This window comes from Budorcas taxicolor, chromosome 5 (assembly GCF_023091745.1).
Source record: "Budorcas taxicolor isolate Tak-1 chromosome 5, Takin1.1, whole genome shotgun sequence".
NCBI lineage: Eukaryota > Metazoa > Chordata > Mammalia > Artiodactyla > Bovidae > Budorcas > Budorcas taxicolor.
Genome location: NC_068914.1, coordinates 11,028,860 through 11,049,236, shown reverse-complemented (window position 1 = coordinate 11,049,236; position 20,377 = coordinate 11,028,860). Strand labels below are relative to the sequence as shown.

Here is a 20,377-nt window from a genome sequence, read left to right as displayed (position 1 = left end):
ACAGAGGGCCTTATGGAGCCCAGGAAGGGCTTCTGAGCTCACACGCCGTAATTTGGAAGTCACTGGAGGATTTTAATTAAAGGACTGAAGCTATCTGGCATATCTTCTGAAAAGATCCCTCTGCCTAGTGAGCTGAGTATAGACTCTAGGAGCCAAGGGTGGAAACGAGGAGAGCAACTGAGCAGCTTTTACAGTGACCCACGTGAGGATGCTGGGGACTTTGGCCAGAGTAGTCAGTGGCCTTAGCGAGGTGGATGTTAGTAAGTGGGTGTTAGTGGATGTATTTGAGTGCCTAGAAGCCCAGGGGGAATGCCTGCCTCTCTCTGCAAAGTGGGCTGAGAGGTTGGGACTGCAAAGCTGGCCCAGATCTCCAAATCCTGTGGGTATGTGCACTTTTTCTTTTGTGCTTGTCTCCTCCCATGTAACTATAAACTGTTTGTCATAAAGCGCCCATTGAGCAGCTGGGAAAATAGAGGCATGGGGAGGTGTTTCTCATACCCTAGTCTACACCTGTCACTTACCCTCTGGTTCCCATCTTGGTTTCCTGCATTCACCTTCTACTTTCATGCCCTCTACTCTGCACTGTCACTTTCTAACACACCATCAGCCTCAAGCCTTGGCACTTCTGCCTATGTCAGTCCTTACCCGATTCTACCTGGTGAACTCCTCTGCGTCCCTAAGAGCCCAGCTCCGGAGCTGCCACCTCTGACCTCCCTCCCCTGACACTTTCCGATCCTAGGATTTCTTCTTCCACTGAAAATTCTCCTGTTCCTCTCTCTTCTGCCCTGTATTGCCTGTGATCCACCAGAATGGGTACTGGGTCTGTGCCTCCCCCTTTAAGCCCCCTCTTTCCACTCCGTGTCCTCACAGCCTGTCCCAAGACTGGCACAGAGGAGGGAACACAAACACTACAGTGTATTCCTGAGCAATAGCTGGTCACTATGGAAACAAGGAAGTGTTGCAACTTCCCTGACTTTGGAGGTTGGGGTCACAGCAGGCAGCTCTGTCCGGGCCCCAAGGGGCAACCCATGATGACCATCCTGGGATTCTTATTGGTTCAAAGTCATCTTCAGCAGGTCCTTTCCCATCCCTGGGTCTCAGTTTACCTGTCAGTGGCACGGGGGCACTGGGACTGCTTGGCTCGCTAAGGTCATTTCCACCCTAATATCCCTTATCCCTGCACCTCCGATTCTGCCTTGTAACCACAGGCAGACCCTTCGCCCTCTTTAGGCCTCCATTTCTCTATTCTGTTCCTCTCTCTCCTCCAAGAGGATAACCTGCCTGAGTCAGGCCACTCCAGAATCCCAGGGTGTACATGGCCAGGAGGCCCTTGATAAGTAAACTGGGATTCGTGTGACTTACAGAGGCAGAGGAGGGACGTCCTGCCTCCCAGATGGCAACAGGGGCAGCGAGGGGTGGGTTTCACTCTGGTCTGAACCTGTACAGGCCCCTGGGTCTCCTTCCCTGGCCTTGAAGGTGGCCTCAGCTGGTGTGTGTCAGGTGGGCCTTGTCTCTGCTGGCTGCCATTCAACATACTGATGCTAAGCAGGGCTGGTCCTGAGCGGCCCCAGAGACTGCCTGCAGCAGGGTGAGTGGGTGGACAGTGCCTTCTCGCTATGACTCTCTTCTCTCCACTTCATTACTTAGAAGCCAAGAGTTAGCCAAACACAAAACCGCAGCCCGGCTGCTGGCACCCTTCATGGCCTTGCAGCGTCTGAGTGGGGTGGTTCCAGGGCTTGGTGACAATAAGGCAGGGCCCAGACCAGTGAGACCAAGGATCTGAGATGCCCAGTAAGGGCCTGACCCAGAGCCAGGTCCCCACCTGCCATTGGTCTCAGTGGGCAGAGGGCTTGGGCTTCCCAGGTGGCTTAGTGGTGAAAGAACCTGCCTGCCGTTGCGGGAGATGTGGGTCCAGTCTCTGGGTTGGGAAGAGCCCCTGGAGGAGGAAATGGCAACACACTGCAGTATTCTTGCAGGGAAATCCCATGGACAGAGGAGCCTGGTGGTTACAGTCTAGAAGGTCTCAAAGAGTCAGACATGAATGAGCAACTGAGCTTGCCTGCAGGCAGAGGACTCAGCCTGCACCAGTCTACCTCAGCTCCCGCCTGGCACTTAGCAGGGGGTTGGTCTTTCCCATCAGGCCCATAAGGAGGAACCTGGGATGAGAGGGCCTCTGGGCTCTCCAGGTCTGCTGGCTCATCTGTGAAATGGGTGGAGAGCACCCGCCTCCCAGGGCCGCCAGGAGGGGAGGCCGAGGAAGGTAGTTTGTACCCAATAAACATCTTTTTCAGGAAATGAAAGCCGGAAATTTTTTAAGGTTGAGAATCTGGTGCTGTGTGGAAATAACCCCCCCCCCCCCCCCCCCCCGCCCCGTGTCTACGTGGTTTCCAGTGGTTGGGAACTCATGTAGCCAACCAGACATGCATTCCCTGCCCAGCACTGCTCTGATGTTGGGCTGACTAGCACCCTCAGGGCAGCAAGGGGTCCGGGAAGTGGCTGTGGTCAGGGTCAGGAGACCCAGGGTCCTGACTCTGCCCTAGGTTTCCCCATGTGTGCATTGAGGCCTTTCCTAGCTGGGACTCTTAAAGAAGCCTGTTTGAGTATTTGTACCTCCTGGGTAGGCAAGGCTGTCTGTACAAGCCCCCCTACCCGCCACCAAAACTGACGGTGATCGTCTCACCTCTGCTCACAGAGTTCTCCCGTTTGCAGGACAGGGATCTGTCCACAGGGCTTTGGACATTGTTGTGAAGAGTGGCATAAGGTCTCTCAGCTTCTCCTTCCAGCACATCTCAGTTTTATCATTGCCTCCTCCCAGGGATCTCTCAGGTTCCCTCCTTTACTCCCCTAGCCCTCTGCATTCTCCCTGACTGGACTGCCACCTTCGTGAGGGTACCAGCTGGGTCTCATTCCTGTATCCCCAGACAGCCTGGAGCAGCCAAGGTGTTCAGTAAAGCTCTGATAGAAGGATAAAGAAATAGAAACCGTCAGTTATCCAGATAGTTCCAGTTTTCTCAGCATATGGGTTTCACTCAGCTATGTTCAATTGCTGGTGTTTTGCTCAGGATATAGGATCCTTTAAAAAAAAAATCTAATTTTTAATAAGCTCCAGAATAAGGCCAGAATTGGGCTTTCCTGGTGGCTCAGACAGTAAAGAAACTGCCTGCCATGCAGGAAACCTGGGTTTGATCCTTGGGCTGGGTTTTGGCGAATCCTGTCTTTCAAAACTGGTGCTTTCTGACTTGTATGCTGCTGCTGCTGCTAAGTTGCTTCAGTTGTGTCCGACTCTGTACAACCCCATAGACGGCAGCCCACCAGGCTCCCCCATCCCTGGGATTCTCCAGGCAAGAACACTGGAGTGGGTTGCCATTTCCTTCTCCAGTGCATGAAAGGAAAAGTGAAAGTGAAGATGCTCAGTCATGTTCAACTCTTCACGACCCCATGGACTGTAGCCCACCAGGCTCCTCCGTCCATGGGATTTTCCAGGCGAGAGTACTAGAGTGGGGTGCCATCACCTTCTCCCTCTGACTTGTATCGTTGCATGTATTTACATTGTTTGAGCAGCTACTCTTTTTTGAGTTACATAGAGTAAATAATCCTATCTCTCATTTCTCATGCCAAAAAAGCAAGGAGGGTTAGTGAACATTCTGCTTTGGTTGTTCTTTGTTATGTTTCTGCCTTCATGGACTAGATTTTATCTGTCTGTTCCTCCCTTCCGAGCTCCAGGTCTCCGACACACCATCTTTCCAGCGCTTGCTCCGTGCACTGTGTCTGTTGGGACCGTCGTGTTTGATCATACATGTTGTGCACTACACAGCTTAGGCGCGCTCACAGTGTCGTCCCCACAGATCACACATTTATTAAGTTCTGGTGGATAGTGGGGAAGTGTTTTGCAGAAGGGGAGCCTTGTTCTAGTTCTTGTAAAGCCACTGTCAGGACTAGGGACTGTCATTGGCCCATCGCCCCAGCTGAAACTCGGGAGTCATCCTTAGCTCCTCCCTAGGCCTGCTACCTACGACACTGGGTTTCCATGTTCCTGCTTCGCTGCCCAGAACTTGGCCTGTGGGAGTATGTAGGGAACTGACACCTCAGACTCCACCTTCCAAATGTTTCCAAAGCCACCTCTCCTTTCCACTCTTATGAAGCAGCCTTTCCCTCCAGTGTCTGCCTCCAGCTTCCCTTCTGCCCTCCCTCTACTTGGCCACCGGCATGACCTTAATGTAAGGCTCCTCTGATGCTTTCACCTCCGCTACTCTACCTAAAACGCCTTTGGAGCTCTCTAGCACCTACAGCCTGGCACTCAGGGCCCTTCTTTGGCCCCAGCTGAACTTCCACTTGTGTGTGCTGTACATATTCTGCCCTCTGCCCTGTCTGCTTGGTGAACTCCTAGGCATCCTGCAAAGCTCTGCCCAAGGTGGCGCTTGCCCTCATGCACCAGCTAGATCCAGGAGGTGGGTCCCCTGCCTTTGCCCCAGTTTCCCTAGCACTGTTGCAGCCCTCATCTGGCAGGATCCCAGCTACCTTCAAGGTGCCCTGTCCACGTACAGGCTCAGACTTCCTGATACCCAGCACCGAGCTTGGCATCTAGCAGACACTCCAAAATGCTTGTTAAAGAGGCAAATAAATAAATGATGGCTATACTTTACAAGGAGTTGGTAGGTTTTGTGGTTTGGAGATAAATATAAATTGTTGCTGCTGTTTTCATCTCTCAGTCATGTCCAACTCTTTTGCGACCGCATGGACTGTAACCCACCAGGCTTCTCTGTCCATGGAATTCTCCAGACAAGAATACTGGAATGGGTTGCCATTTCCTTCTCCAAAGTATCTTCCCGACCCGGGGATTGAACCCGTGTCTCCTGCATTGGCAAGAAGATTCTTTGAGCCACCAGGGAAGTCTAAATATAAATGCATGAATATACAAATATATATACATACATATATTTGCATTTTAGGTGGGTACCTTAGAAGAGACTTGCATGCTTTGCTTGAGAAAGAATTGAGTAACTTCAGTCCCAGAGTCCCAGCTGCCCTGTGTACATGGTCTGACCCCTCAGTCACTTCTTCTGGGCCCCCCACTCAGCAACCCACTCCAGTACTCTTGTCTGGAAAATCCCGTGGATGGAGGAGCCTGGTAGGCTATAGTCCATGGGGTTGCAAAGAGACACAACTGAGCGACTTCACTTCTTCCTTCTTCACTCCCCCAACACTCCACTTAGAGCCAGAGGGGTAGCCGGCCTGAGTGGTTTTGCCCAGGGTTGCCGCCCTCCTCGGCTTGGCTTCCTGGGAGAATTGGCTCAGCAGCTGCCTGGCCAGGCCTCAGGGCCTCTCGAGCAAGACTCCCTGGGCAGGGCCAGGGGCTGGAGCCTCATCCATGCAGCCTACGCACCAGGCCAGTCTGCGGCCGAATGAGCTCCAGCTTGCCACGGAGCTGGGGGCGGGCAGGAGGGAGGGACATCCTCTGTCGGGTAAACACGGGTGTCCGGGCCTGCCGAGGCACATTCCAGTGCTCTATTGGTTAGAGGCACTGAGCTGGGTGTTGCCAGGTGTCAGCCAGAGAGTGACAGGGAGGGAGACTTTGCTGGGACTCGGCCCCTGCCGCAGAGTGGAGGCTGTAGGAGGTTTGGGATCCCCAGACCCGTCTGACTACTGTCTGTCCCTTCCCTGAGGATCTTCTCACTACCTCAACTCGGGCAGCTCCTGGGGTCCCTGGGAGGCTGGGTGGGCCACGGGCAGGTGATTTCGCTAAGCCAAGACTGAGAGCAAAATTTCTTTTTAGCTATCCCCATTGCAAATACTGAGTTGGCCAAAAAAATTATTCAGGAGAAGATATTACAGAAAAACCCGAACAAACTTTTTGGCATACCCAGTACGTATTTTTTATTTATTTATTTTATTTATTATTTTTTTTAATTTTAAAATCTTTAATTCTTACATGTGTACCCAGTACGTTTTAATCCGTACTCAGTTGAGGCAAAGCTCATATCCTTGGAAACACCCACTGCACACCAGGCATGGTTATTTGGGACCTCACAGTTGTTACAACAACCCTCCGGAGTGGGTAGTGTTATCCCCATTTTAACCAGGCAGAAGCTGGAGTTCAAAAGGGTGAAGTTGCTTCAGGCCCCACAGCTATTAATACCAAGGCAATGTTGGTCTCTTTCTCCCTACATGTGAAAGTGAAAGGGTTACTCGCAGTAGTGTCCCACTCTTTGTGACCCCATGGACTTTAGCCCACAAGGCTCTTCTGTCCGTGGAATGATCCAGACAAGAATACTGGAGTTGATTGCCATTTCCTTCTCCAGGGGATCTTCCTGACCCAGGGATCGAACCCAGGTCTCCTGCATTGCAGGTGGATTCTTTACCAGCTGAGCCACAAGGGAAGCCCAAGAATACTGGAGTGGGTAGCCTATCCCTTCTCCAGTGGATCTTCCTGACCCAGGAATCGAACTGGAGTCTCCTGCGTTACAGGTAGATTCTTTGCCATCTGAATCTATTAATGCCAAGGGGATGCTGGTCTCTTTCTCCCTACAGATGGCCACTTCTAGAATTTTCTTGTCAAATCCTTCCCTGCTGGGGTGAGTAACCCTGCTGAATAACCCGATGGGCATGGTCACCAGCCTCTAACTGGGGAGCCTGGGAAGGTTCCTAGGTGGGCAGCTCTCTAGGGGAAGTGGACAGATGGCCAGAGAGCCTGGAGCCACTGGTAGAGTTCACTGCCACCAAAGAGAGAGTCTCTGTGGCCCATGGGTGGAGCACTGGCCTGCTGGATCCTTCCCCACACAGCTGGGTGCCTGTGACCCTGCTGCAGTGGAGGAAAATGGACCCTGTGGTACCCCTGTAAGCACAGACTGAGGGCCATAGCATTGTCAGGGAAACCCAGATGCCATCCGTGAGCCCAGCACTGCAGGCGGGAGCGTCCACTCACTTTCACTCTTGAACTTGTCGAAAGTGTTTCTTGATTTCCTCTTGGCTGGTCTCAGCCCAGTGCTGTTGGAGTCCTGCTTCATGCCAGGGGAAGCAGTGAACTCTTCTCCCTGAGCCCTGAAAACCCAGAGGACTGCAGCGTTGGATCAGACGGGGGTTAGATAGAAATCGGCAGTGCTGGGCCCCATGGGCACTTGAGGTGCCTGCTGCATGCTCCTGAAGGTGGAACCTGCCTCAGGGCATGTCAGTTGGGTGTGTCTGCACCTGTCAGTGGGGACAACCCCCTGCCTTTGGAGACCTGCCGGGAGCATCACCTCTATGGACTGTCCTTGGCACAGGGCACCCTCCAGCCCTTCCCAGCACAGGGGCCAGAGCAGCCACCTTCTTCATCCCTCTCCCAAGTGCTTGTGTCTGTGAGTGCCCACACAGGACTTCCTGGTTTTCGGAAGGGAAGGGGGACAGGTGGCAGAGAGACAGGATGAGCCCGAGTGTAATTTTATTTCTGTGGTTCGCCTTTCAAGCTGTCACGGTAAATCTATTTTACTTGTCACTTTGTAAATCATTATGCAGGATTAAGCCTTTTACCAGCTTTTAGGGCTTCTGCAGCCGTCAACATCCCCCGCCTTCCCCATCCTGCCTTCTGAACACCCCTGGCTGCTCTGGGCACTGGTCCCACCGCTGTTTCTTCAGGCGTGGTTGGTTCGAACGACAGTGGAAGCCTGGGAGACAGCTGGCCCATCGCTGACTTAAGCAGTCCCATTTCACTGACCGGAAAACAAGCTCAGGGGGAAGAGCAGGGACTCCCAGGCCCAGTGTCCAGGGTACTCAAGTGTTTCTGCTGCCCCTGAAGCAGTGGAGAGGGAAGCTGCTTGGGATTACCTGGGACACTGCAAATGGAGGATTTTCCTCATCATCCCACCCTGGCTGTGAGACCCACAGAGAGCACAAGCGCGGAAGAGGTTTTCGAAGGAAGCAGGGTCTGCTTGGAGCCAAAGAAGAAGCTTCTACCCCCTTCTGGGGTGCAGGGACTCAAGCTTGGGTGACAAGGAGCTGGACACGGGGGTATGGTCTGAGGCCCCCACACTGGCATGTAGCACTCCATTTAGTTCTCTAGAAACCCATGCGCTTCTCCAGAGAAAGCTTTAGGGTGGAAGGACAATGCAGCCGTTCGTTCAGAGGCTCAGAGCTGCACAGTGGCCAGGGTCCCCTAGGCCAGGAGCCAGCAGCGTGCAGTGGTGCACTTCCCACCGCCGGCCCATCTGGAGAGGCCTGCTCAGAAAAACAGAACCCAAAAAGGCCCCACCCACAAGGCTGACATGCCTTTCGGGCGCTGAGGTTTCGGGGGCACTGGCTCTGAGGGGTGAGGGATGTGCATGCCCCAGGAGCCCTGCCAGGTCAGGCTCGGCCCTCTCTCTCCCTGCCGTTTCCATCAGGCTGGACTGGCCTCCGCACCACCACCCCCCAGACCCGGGCCGTGGTGCTTCCTTCTTAGCACTTGGCGTCCGGCTCTTCTTCCTGCCTTTGTGCTGGGAGAGGCCCCGGCCTTGTGGGGCAGCATTCACCCACACTTCTTCCCTCACGCCCCCACCCAGACCTCCTTTGTCTTCCTTGTAATCTGACAGGTGAATCACTCACCTGCAGTTTCGTTCCAGCAGGAGGCCCGCTGGAGCATCTCCTTAGGGTAGGGCCCTGTGCTTGGCATAGTGAGGGCTCCTGATGGGGAACAAGAACCTAAACCGGGCAGTGGGCCCATAGCTTTCTGCTTCCCTGTCACAGCGCCCCCCACCCGACCCATGCTAGGTGCCAGCTGCTTGATTATGTTCCCATTTCTAGACATGAACTCCTTCTAGAAAGCCAGAACCCCATTTCCTGTATCCCCTAGCACAGTGGTCGAGGAGATGGCATGGGCAGATGGGCACAGGTGAAGGCAATATTTCTTGAGTGGAAGGATGGCCGAACAAAACTCCTGAGACCCTGACTTCAGTGAGTTTCATGGTCTAATTGTAAACTAAGCCTTGGCTATTTGACAGAATAGGAATGATACCTACTCAAAGTACCAGAGAAATCCAAGAAGTTCCAAAGAGACTTAGGAACAAATGAGCAATGAGAATGGGCTAAAGCAGTCAGGGAGGGGCTCCTGGGGGAGGGGGCATTTAAAGGCATTTAAAGGTGTTGAAAATGCCGAGAGTTTAGCTAGAACAAGGCGAGGAGGACAGGGGAGAAAGGGCACTTCCGGGAGGCAGAAAGGTGTGAAGAGAGGGAGACAGGTGTGCATGCCCCAGGGGTCCGGGGTTCCGGGGAAGCCCAGCCAGTGTCTGTGTCTTCAGGGGAGTTACTGAGGCCAGGTCTCCAGGGATGGCTGGAACCTCAGCGAGAAGGCAGTGTTGGGAGGAGACCTTTACTGTAGAGGCAAGGGAGGTCAGGGAACGGTAGTATTTGAGGAGAGTAATCAGGAGGCAGAGAACTGCTTAGGTTGGAGGGAGAGACTGGAATCTGTTTGTTAACACAGGTGGAGTCCCTCAGCTGCATCTCAGGGCCATTGCCCCTGTGCTGGGTGGGAGGGCTGGTGGGGACGGGGCCCAGGGGACTGGCTCCTCCTTCAGCTGGGCCCTCCTCGCTGAGCAGAAGAGAAGGAGGTGAAAGCAGCCAGTGTTTCTGAAGGTCTGAGTCTAGGCTTGGCCCAGCTCTCCCTTCATGGGGTGACATGGCCCCGAGCCTCTGCCCTCAACCGGCAGAGTGGGGAGATTTAACAACCCCAGCCTGTCTTCCCAGCTGCTATGAGGAGTAAATGAGGTGCAGGGAGGGGAAGGTCTTTGGGAGCTGACATCGTCCATCAGGTTTCATCCCATTCGGGAAAATCGGTGGCTGCAGTGGCACGGCCATTTCACGGCTGCTGGTTTCATTACCAACAAGCTGTGTGACCTTGGGCCGGACACAGCCCTTCTCCAGGCCTCAGCTTTCTCCTCCATAAAAGGGTCCGTCCTGGTAACCCCTGTCTCACCAGGTGCTAAACGTTGCATTGAATGCATGCCACATGCATGGGTGCTGGTGTTCCCTGCTGGGACACTGAGGCTTGGGGGGTCCCTCTGTGGGCAAGGCCCCACGTTGCCTGCCAAACCCAGTTGTCACGACAGCATCATGCCGCCTCCTTATAACCTCCACCAAGAGCTTCCAGTTCACATCTTGATCTCTGGTGACTTGATCTAGGTGACTTGATATAGGTCCATATTGCGGAGAAGGCAGTGGCACCCCACTCCAGTACTCTTGCCTGGAAAATCCCATGGGCAGAGGAGCCTGGTAGGCTGCAGTCCATGGGGTTGCCAAGAGTTGGACACGACTGAGCGATTTCACTTTCACTTTTCACTTTCATGCATTGGAGAAGGAAATGGCAACTCACTCCAGTGTTCTTGCCTGGAGAATCCCAGGGACGGGGGAGCCTGGTGGGCTGCTGTCTCTGGGGTCGCACAGAGTCGGGCATGACTGAAGCGACTCAGCAGCAGCAGCAGCAGGTCCGTAGCGAGTTCATTTGCACTTCCTGTCCGGCCCCTGGAGGCCCCTTATTAGTCTAGCAGGTAACGGGTTCTTATCAGTTCCCTGTTATCCCTCGGCAAGCCTTGAGCAAGGTGTGTGCCTTTAAGTGATGCTCACGACTCTTTGGACGTCCTGACACAAGCTGGTCACGTAGTTCGCTTTTCTATGAAACACGGAGAGGTTATTTTTTAAGAACAGATTGTGTTTTTCTGATAAAAGAGCCCTTGAGAGAGAAGAGATAGGGTACTGGAAAGAGCACCCCCAAAGCTGTTTGACTATGATGCAGGCAGTCGAAGGGCTGAGCGGCCACCCAACAGGAGAAAGGCTCCTGGGGCTCACTTTACAGTGGGGGAAACTGAGGATGAGAGGGCTAAAGGGGCCATCCTGAAGTCACCTAGCAAGTGGAACTAGGTGGCACTCGCAAGCTTCAGATAATAGTAATGGTTGTATTCCTCTTCACCACCACCACCGCCTCGTTCAGAAGATTTACCAGTGTTCAGCACTGTGCCAAGCAGCTTATGTACATTATCTCATTTAATTCTCCAAAGAACCCTATAAGGGAGAGACTATTTTTTATCCCCACTTAACATACACATGCGGAGAAGGCAATGGCACCCCACTCCAGTGCTCTCGCCTGGAAAATTCCATGGATGGAGGAGCCTGGTGGGCTGCAGTCCATGGGGTCGCTAAGAGTCGGACACGACTGAGCGACTTCACTTTCACTTTTCACTTTCATGTATTGGAGAAGGAAATGGCAACCCACTCCCGTGTTCTTGCCTGGAGAATCCCAGGGCTGGCGGAGCCTGATGGGCTGCCGTCCATGGGGTCGCGCAGAGTCGGACACGACTGAAGCGACTTAGCAGCAGCAGCAACATACACGTGGGCTTCCCTGGTGGCTCAGTGGTAAAGCATCTGCCTGCCAATGCAGGAGATGTGGGTTCGATCCCTGGGTCAGGAAGATTCCCCTGGAGAAGAAAAGGGCAACCCACTCCAGTATTCTTGCCTGGGGAATCCTGTGGACAGAGGAGCCTGCTGGGCTACAGTCCGTGGGGTCACAAAAGAGTCAGACACGAGTGAACAGCAACACCACACAGGTGAGCACACAGAGAGAGATGGTCAGAGGGATTAAGGCCGCAGAGCTGGGAACGTGTCAGGGGCAGAGTTTAAACACAAGTCTCAGAGCCTGGAACTTTCTCTCCCACTGCTCTCATTGACCACCCCCCCCCCCCCCACGCCCACCCTGAACGCCTCTGCACGGCCTGTCCCCAGGCCAGTCCCCTTGAAGCTGAGAGAAGACATCTTCCTCTTTCTAGGAGCTGTGGGACTTTCTGTATTGAGCAGATAAAAGAGCCCGTTTGGGATGATTTTTATCAGCTTGAGCAAGCCGGTTTGACTTACAGGAAGAAGCCAATTTGCATTTTGGGAAAGAGCTGAGTGTAAAGGCCGCGGTGAGCGCCGGGTGGATTTATAAATAAACAGTCGACCGAGAGCATGGTGTGTCCCCAGTCGCACAATGCTGGGCTCATGTTGACACCACAGACCATTCCGCACGTCACAGCTGCCCTTTGGACAGAAAGGGCCTAATTGAGTAAGAGCTCACTGCTGGAAACGCCACAGAGTCCGTCCCCCGACCTGGCTTCCCCAAGCACAGGCCAGCCGGAGGAAGCGGGCTGCAGCCGGGCCTGTTTACCGAGGTTGCTGGCATCACGTGCCAGGTGTAGAGCCCGCCGGCGGTGACACTGGGTGGCCCAGAAGGCTGCGAGGGTGCGGCCGGGTGGCCTAGAGGGAGGCGCGAGGGCCAGTTTCCAGGTGTTTGGTGGAGTGGCACAGGGTTACCAGACAGCCTCCCGCCTGGGTCCAGACCCTTGCTCTGCCCAGCGATCCTTTCTCTTTCTGGAGACTTAATTCTTTGGCCGTGAAATTGGTAGTACTCTCCTCCCAGGTTATTTTGAGAATTAAGTGAGGCGAGGTTCGCAGTGGATTTATCTCTTGTCTCTGCCCTACCTGGGATAACTGCATGATCTGGGGCACATCCAAGGCCTTTGGATGGGGCTTGGAGGCTGCTCGGGGGGTGGACCTTTGGTCCAGAGAGGCTGCTCCCTCCACACGGGGCCCAGGAGCTTGACTCTGTGATATACCAGGATTCATACCCATGTCCTTCCACCGGTGGAACCTCAGGTCCAGTCTGAGCACCTCAGTTTTCCTGGATATGAGGTGGGGAGACTGGGACTTATTAGGATGGAACATAATGTCTGGTTAGTGCTTAGTGTAGAGCTGGGCACATGGGAAATGCTCATAAATAAATTATACTGAAATATTTATCTCAGTAGAAAATCTATTTTCAAAACAGAACACTACCTGTCAAGTCAAACATTGTGATTTAATCTCAGAAAATACTAAACAATGCCAATAACCATAATATCAGTAGTTGGAAGGCCACCCCTTCAAGGACCATCCGTTGGCCCTGTCAGTGTCTAGAGCCTTCACGGTAACCCTCATTCATGGCTGAACGTAAACCAGTTCTCATCTGGCCTTCCAGCCTTTGGACGTCCAGCTTGCCTGTCTGCTCAGATAAGGATCTCTGTGTCCTTCTTAGCTGACTGCTCTGAGGGCCGCCCTGCCGCTTGCCCTGTCTTCGTATTTCACCTGTCTGTTGCCTCAGGGCTGGACTGCACCTAATAATCCTGCCACATAAACAAGGGCCCTTGGGACCTGTTCTCCAAGAGACACTGCCCAGGAACCCTGCACCCCATGAAGTACCTACTTCTTCTACAGGGTACAGGGGGTCTCTCTCCCTCAGAGTCCAGTCCTCATTGTTCCAAGCCTTTGGGGGATCCACATCTCATGGCCACCTGGGGTTCTTGCACCTCAGTCCTCGTAGTCACTTGGAACTGCTGTCATCTCCTGAGGTCCCAGGGAGGTGACTGGGCAGAACTTGATTCTGTCAGTTACATGCTCTGATTCGAACCTGGCTCCCGGCCGAACCTCCAGCCCTCAGCTTCCTACTGGCCCTGGGGTGGTGACCAGAATAGATAAGATCCCTGTCTGTGGGGAGCCGGAGGGGAAACAGGTCAAGAGGCCGACAGATGTCCCCTTTACACACGATGATAGGTGCTAAGAAGGAAACAAGTGAAGTGCTGGATGAAGACACCGAGGGCGTGGGGTAAGAGGCCTCCAGATGGGAGGGCCTTTCTGGGGAGGGCCCTGCAATGGTGGGGGTGGGGTGGAGGGAACCTGAGGGTAGAGGAGCAGCTTGTGCTAAGCAGACCCTGACTCCAGAAATGGCATGTTCTAGAACGGAGAGGAGCCTCATGTGGCTGGAGGAATCTCTCGGGTGGCCTGAGATGAGGCAGGGACCACCTCCCACCTTCCATCCTATCTTGGGTCTCCCTCCTGCCCCCAGAAAGCCAGCAGAGCAGCCAGGCCAGATGTGGACATGAGCCCGTATCTGTGTGTGGGTTCCATTCAGGGCAGCTCTCTACTCCAGCCAAGGGGCAGGTGGCCAGTAACATCAATGACTTATTTCTGCCTCCTGCCTGTTGCCTCCATCTTTGAATGGGAGACCTGACTTCAGTTCCTGATCTTGTCCCCCAGCTCTCCTCTCCATGAGGAAGCCACACTTGGCCCTCTCTGTCACCTGTCATTTGAGTGACCCCCTGCTCCCACAGAGGAAGAAGGCAGAGGGGTGGGAGGTCCATCACCAAGCGTCCCAAGATAAGCTGAGTTTTCCCACCTGAGGTCAACCTTGGCCCACAAACCTTTCTTTATTTCCTTTGGTCTTTGCTCCAGAACTCTGGTAGCAAGCTGCCTGGAATGAAATGTGAAGAACTCGAGATAATAATAAAATCAATTGGACTGTTTCCCCAGTAATTCTAGAGGCTGATGCATCATTAATGCTGGTAATACAGTGCCTGTCAGATCACAAACTTCTCAATAAATGTGCAGCTGGCAAGCTCTGATAGAAATTGGAGGCAAGCAGAGAATGAGATTTGGGGCCTTTGATATATGGGGTGTCAGCCGTGTGGTGAAGTTTTTATCAATTTCTGTCACTTTGGGCCTTTGTGCTCACTACATATGTGGTCTTCATGGCACCTCTGTGTGAGCTGCCTGGATGCTAACTGGCCCCCGACCAGGGTGAGGAGGAACAGCTGCTGGAGGGGCCTTGACATCCAGGCCTGGAAATTACTGAGAGCTGCTCAGGTGACAAGCACAGGCTGGATGGGCAAAGCCAGAGCCCTTTGGGCCTGACCCCATGGGTCACTCAGCCACTCCACAAGCATTTATTGCGTCCTGTTGGGTCCATGACACCACTGGGCCCTGCCCTGGGGGGCTGCAGGAGCTGCTATGCAAGTCTCCAGCTTGGGGAACGGGAAACAGTCAAGTGGCCATTTCTTCCTGAGATTGAGGGGCAGAAGGCAAGTGGAGGGAAGGCTTAGGTCAGTGGCAGTGTCTGCTAGAAGACAAGTGGGGCGGGGGCATGCTCAGGACCCTGGGGTTGATGAGGGAGTGAGGAGTTGGATGAGGCTGAGCCCCAGCAGCAAGGGAGAAAAGGTTGGAACCTTCCTGGGGACAGCGTCGCATGGCAATTAGTGTGTGTTCTCCAGAGTCAGCCTTCTGGGGCTGTATCTTAGCTCCCCTTTACCACGGGGAAACTGCAGAGAAGAGACTCCATCAAGGGGTTACAGTGGGCGATATGGTAGCAGAACCATCCAGCTGGAGGGATCTTGGGAGCATAATGAGTTAATCCCAGTATGGAGCCTCGAACAGGGCCTGGTTCCTTGTTTGCACCTGACCAGCACTGGCATTACTTCTGCTCGGTTATCAGTTAACCCTTGGGTGACTGAGAGCCTGACCGCTGAGATTCAGAGGCAGAGCAGGGCATCCCAGCTCACAGAGCTGATGGGAGCAGAGCTGCTGCTGAAGCCGGGAGGTGGTAGCGTGAGGACAGGGCCTGGGAGGTCGCTAGGTAACCACCTGGGGGTCAGCTCGCAGGTGGGCTGTGGGTGGGCTCAGGTCTCGCTTGCTAGTGGCCTCGGGGGCCTGGGGAGATTCTGAGTGGCCTCTGGGACCTGAGGGTGGAGCTTTGGAGTCTGGCTGGGGAAGGGCTGCCGCTTCTGTCAGACGAGCCCCTTTGTTTGCACATCCCAGCAGCGGGTTGGGATCCAGATGCTTCTGGGTGCCCCTTGCCAGGGGTCAGGCCCTGAGAGCCAATGACCTCCCTGACACCCACCCCAGAGCCACGGCCTTGGAAACCGGAGCGAGAGGACCCCTGAGCGGTGGGAAGGCTTCGGGGGGCGTTCTGATGCTGCCACAGGCCTGTTAGGGACCCCCACTGGAGGCCTGGGAGTTGGGTGTGTCTGTGCTCCCTAGAGGCTAGTGCTCTCCGAGGCCCCCTGGGCTCAGGACCCCTCACTCCACTGAACCGGGGCCCCCCAGTCTGCCTTGGCCATGCTCCCCCCTCGCGGCTTCACAGGCACCCCAGGACTTACTCACTGGTTCTGCACTGTTTGCTTTGAGAGGAAGGCAAGGTGGTGAGGTCTCCTGGGGCCTCAGGAAAGAGGAAGCAGTCTTGTTAGATGGGAGCGTGCAGATGGCCCAGGGGCCTGTACCACACTACAGGCAAGGAGAGGTGGCAGCTGGGCCCAGGCCTGCCCCAGACCCCCTGCCCCTGCCGGAGCCTCCATGACCCCTGTGGGTCCTCCTGTTGCTGAGCCTGGGGTACTGGCGCTTGTCTGGTTGGGGAGGAAGGCTGGCTCTGCATTTAGCAGGTGACTAGAAAAATCCTTCTCCATAACTCTCCCCGCCCCCCTGCCTGTGGCTTGGCGTTAGAGGAAGTGTCCCCTTGTGGGAGTGGGAGTGGGAGCTGGGGGTGGGGTGGTTGGGGAAGGCTGAGGGGAAGCTGTAAGATGCAGTAGCTATAAGTGTTTTAGAAGGAGCAGGTGGCCCTCTTTTCACTACCTGGAGGGCCTAGTCCCAGAAGAGCACAGGTGCTGGCTGGTGCCCCCGGTCGAGTCCCACCACTACTGCTTATACGGCCTTTACAGCCCGTCTGAGCACCACTCAGCTCCTCTGAGCATCAGTTTCCTTATCACCAAAATGGGGTCCTCCTGCCCACCTGATTGGAGGTATGGTGGGCATGCATGTGATGCTCAGAACCTCTTCGTTCCTGAGTGCCAACCTTGTCCCAGACTCTGGGTGACCTGTCCTGGCCTGACCCCAGGAGCTCAGAGCCTCACTGGAGAACAAGACAGGCCTGTGTTCCTATAGTAGGAAGGCCCTGTGGCCACCATGAGGGGCCTGCCGTGGGGAGTGGCTCAGGTCAGGCTGCAGGGGAAGGGCATTCAGTAAGGCTTCCCATAGGAGGTGACCTTTGAGCTGCACCCTAAAGAATGAGCCAGGGAATGTTCAGCAGAAAAGGAGCAGCGGAGACATGGGGCCTTGGTGGGTGGGAAGCAAGGCTAGGTTGCTCACCGGGGATCTGATCACACCCTGGAGGGCTTTAAATGCCCTCCATGCCTTAGAGTTTACCCTTGGAGCAGGGTTAGTGAGAAAAGATTTGGGGTGAAGAGTGATGGAGCCAGACCTGACTGATCAAATGATCACCATGGGGGCTGGCTGGAGGGTGTCCTCACAGGGGCCCTAAGGCGGTCTGGCTGCCTAGGGAAGGGGGTGCCTGGTGCTGGCTGGGCCTGGCTACAGCAGTGCTGTATGAAGGCTGGATGGTGGTTGGTGGTGGTATTCAAGGGGAGTGAATTCCAAGCCCCAAGCAATGGGGGAGGGGTACCCTTGGTCCTTGGGGCTTCTGCACACAGAACCCTCAGGCACTTGCTTAACTGTGCAGGTGCCGGGCCTCACCCCAGCATTTGGAAACCGGGTTGAGAACTGCAGGTCTGATGAGGAGCACAGAGGCAGGGTGTCTGAGGGGGTCCCAATAGGACAGGAGCCTCTGAAGGGAAAGAGTGGAGCTGATTGCAGACTCTTGAAAGGATACAGGGAGGAGCTGCATGGGGTGGAGCGGGCTGGGCAGAGGCGAGAAGAAGAGTTAATTCAGCAAACAGGTACAGAGTGCCCTTCCTATGCAAGCCCTGTAGGTGACAGGGGTGGGCAGCCCTCCTGACTTTCCGACCAAGGCAGGCACACAGCGCTGGCTACGTACTGAGCTCACACTACTGGAGAAGCCAACTGACTCAGTCGTCCGGGATGAGTGGGAAATTCCCAGGTCAGGAAGTGATGGAAAAGCATCTAAGGCATAGGGAACAGAACTTGCAAAGACTCAGAGTACCAGAGCAATGCTGTCAGAGGAACACAGCCCTTAAGTTCAGGCTAGTGGGCCTGGACTAAGTTTCCATCTAGGGACAGCAAGTCAGCCAACTCCCTAAGTCAGAGAAGAAAGGCCTGAGTCTGTGAGATCTTGGGAGGCCTGATGTCCTTATCCTGGTGGGTGTTTGAGGGTGAGGGGGAGTCATCAGTGGTTGCTGGGCTCTCCCTGCCTGAGAAGGGTGACAGAACAATGTGCCAGCCCTCTGACAGCCTGTGTGTTTCTTTCTGGCATGACCACATTCATGGGAGCTGGGGAGTCAGAGAAGGGCCTGTTTGTTTAGAGGGAGAGGCTGCCTTTAGGCAGGTGACTGGCACCTGCCCCTCCAATGCCAAAGTCCATCTGAGTGCACCAGGGCAGGGAGGGAGGGTGGCCAGGTGATAGCCTTCTTGGCAGGCGTGCCCTGTCATCCTGCATGAAAACAAACCAGGGGGCCCCAGGGGCCAGCACTGTCCCCACACTGCCCCCTCCTCCCAAAGACACACATACACACACACACACACACACTCTGAAGATGCACCGTCAGCCCTCCCCACTCTGAGGACATGATGTGAGGAACCAGGAAGGGTTCAATTACTGACTGCCAGTTGCCACAACATACAGAGGTCACTGAGGACCAGAGAGGGGAGGTGACCCCCTCCAGGTCACACAGCAAGTTAGACCACCAGTCTAACTTGACACCAGTCTCCCCATGACACCATGGCCCCAAAGCTTTGGGAGGAACTGATTGGACCCCCACATGGCTCAGGATCTGGCCACCTTCTTTTTAGCTCCTGTATTAGCTGTGTCTCCAAGCCCCGGGAAGAGGGATTGTCTGCCAACAGTAAGCACTCTCCTGATGGAATCAGCTTGTGCGGCTTCTTTATTCCGCACAACCTGAAACAACCCAGGGAAATAAACCCAGAAAAGCTCCAATCCTTGTATGTGCTGGGCCAGCGTTCCCCAGCCCGAGTGTAAGACGTACAATGGGAAGCGTGCACCTAGTAGAGTCCTGAACCCCTCCTGACAGGGAGGCAGAAATCCCAGTTCTGGAAGCGTGTAAACAGGGTTATTTTTAGCCTTGGGAGGGCTGTGGGTGCAGCAGCGTGACCTGCATTTGGCTCAGCCCCCTCCTCCTGCCCCACCCAGCAGAAGGGGCCTTCTTTGCCCCTCTGCCCTCCCTCCCACCAGCCTCAGGGCTGGGCCAGTGAATTCTAGGGTCCACCAAGAGACTGAGCTGAATGGGGGAGTCTCAGGGAGGCTGCCCACAGCCAGGAGCTGAGGCCAAGACCAGCTCACAAGGGGGCAGGATGTGGTTTGCAGAGAGGCGACATTTCACGTTACAAGAGAGATACTGGAGCCACACAATTTCATGCTTTTTTCCATGGGTTCTTAGTCCCTAATCCTTGTCCCTTCCCCAGTCTGGGCGTCGGGAGGCTTGGTCCCAAAAGAATGTGCTGCCACTTTGACCATGGTGTGCTCTGATGGGTGTGACAGCTCTCAACGTCTCATCCACGCCCTCATCCTTGAAGTGGGATCGTTCCCTACCTGGAGTTGAGCGTGAGCTTAACAAGGTCGTGGCTGGTCATTCATTCATTCAGCAAACACTCAGCCTTGATTTTGTGCCAGACATTCTTCTGGCCACTGGATATAAAACAAGGAGCCAAGCTGATATGGTACTGACCCTCCTGGAGCTAACATCATCAGGGTCGGGGCCAGAGGCAGATAATAAACAAGCACTTGCATAAACAATAATCTGCTTACAATGTGCAATATAGGAGTAATACAGAGTGATGTGTTAAGGAGTGATTGAGGTGAGGGAGGTGGGCTTCCCAGGTGGCGCTAGTGGTCAAGAGCCTGCCTGCCAGTGCAGGACATGGCTTCAATCCCTGGGTCAGGAAGATCCCCTGGGGGAGGGCATGGCAACCCAATCCAATATTCTTGCCTGGAGAATCCCATGGACAGAGGAGACTGGCAGGCCATGGGGTCACAAAGAGGCAGACATGACTGAAGTGATTTAGCCTGCACGCACACATGGGGTGAGGGAAGGGGGCACATATTTAAACAAAAGCAATTAGAAAGGAACCCCTGAGAAACAAATAAAACAGAGCCAGTCACAGTGGAGAGAGAAGGTGGTTAGAGGGGGAAACAGGTACAAAGGCCCTGGGGCAGGGAAAAGTGGCTGGAGGGCAAGCAGTGTACTTGGTGAAATGGGCAGGGGCCAGATGAACAGGGTGTGTGGTCCATGGGAAAGCCTTGGAGAGGACTAAAAACAGGAAAAGATTTGCTTTACAGCTATAGGGAAAAGCAGGAAGGAAGTGAGAATGGGAAGTCAGCGAGGGGCTGGTGCCCTCGCCCAGGGAAAGGAGCTGGCGAGCGGTGGGCGGATTTGAGCACAGGAAAGGTCAACCGTGGAGGGGGCAGATGGTTCTGAGAGGGAGCCTCAGAATCAAGGATGGCTCCTTGACTTGGGATTTGATGGCTGGACTGTGGGGAGGCGAGGGCAGTTGGTCAGAAGGGGCTGGTGCCTGGAGAATGGAGGGAGAGGAGGACCTGGGGGAGGGGAAAGCTCTGCAGACAGTGCACTGGGGACACCTATTCAAGCTCGAGTGTGGAGAGGGTCACTTG

The 20,377-nt window shown here is 54.6% G+C and overlaps 1 protein-coding gene across 5 annotated transcripts in view; it reads left to right on the top strand.

The window, feature by feature from the left end:
• The first annotated feature begins 6,325 nt into the window (after positions 1–6,325).
• Positions 6,326–20,377, top strand: part of ZMIZ1 (zinc finger MIZ-type containing 1) — a 220,203-nt gene continuing 206,151 nt past the window's right edge. For all 5 annotated transcript variants that reach the window (XM_052639370.1, XM_052639371.1, XM_052639372.1 and 2 more), the window contains exon 1: positions 6,326–6,465. The gene's annotated coding sequence lies outside the window, so the exon portion shown is untranslated. The remainder of the gene's footprint in view (positions 6,466–20,377) is intronic.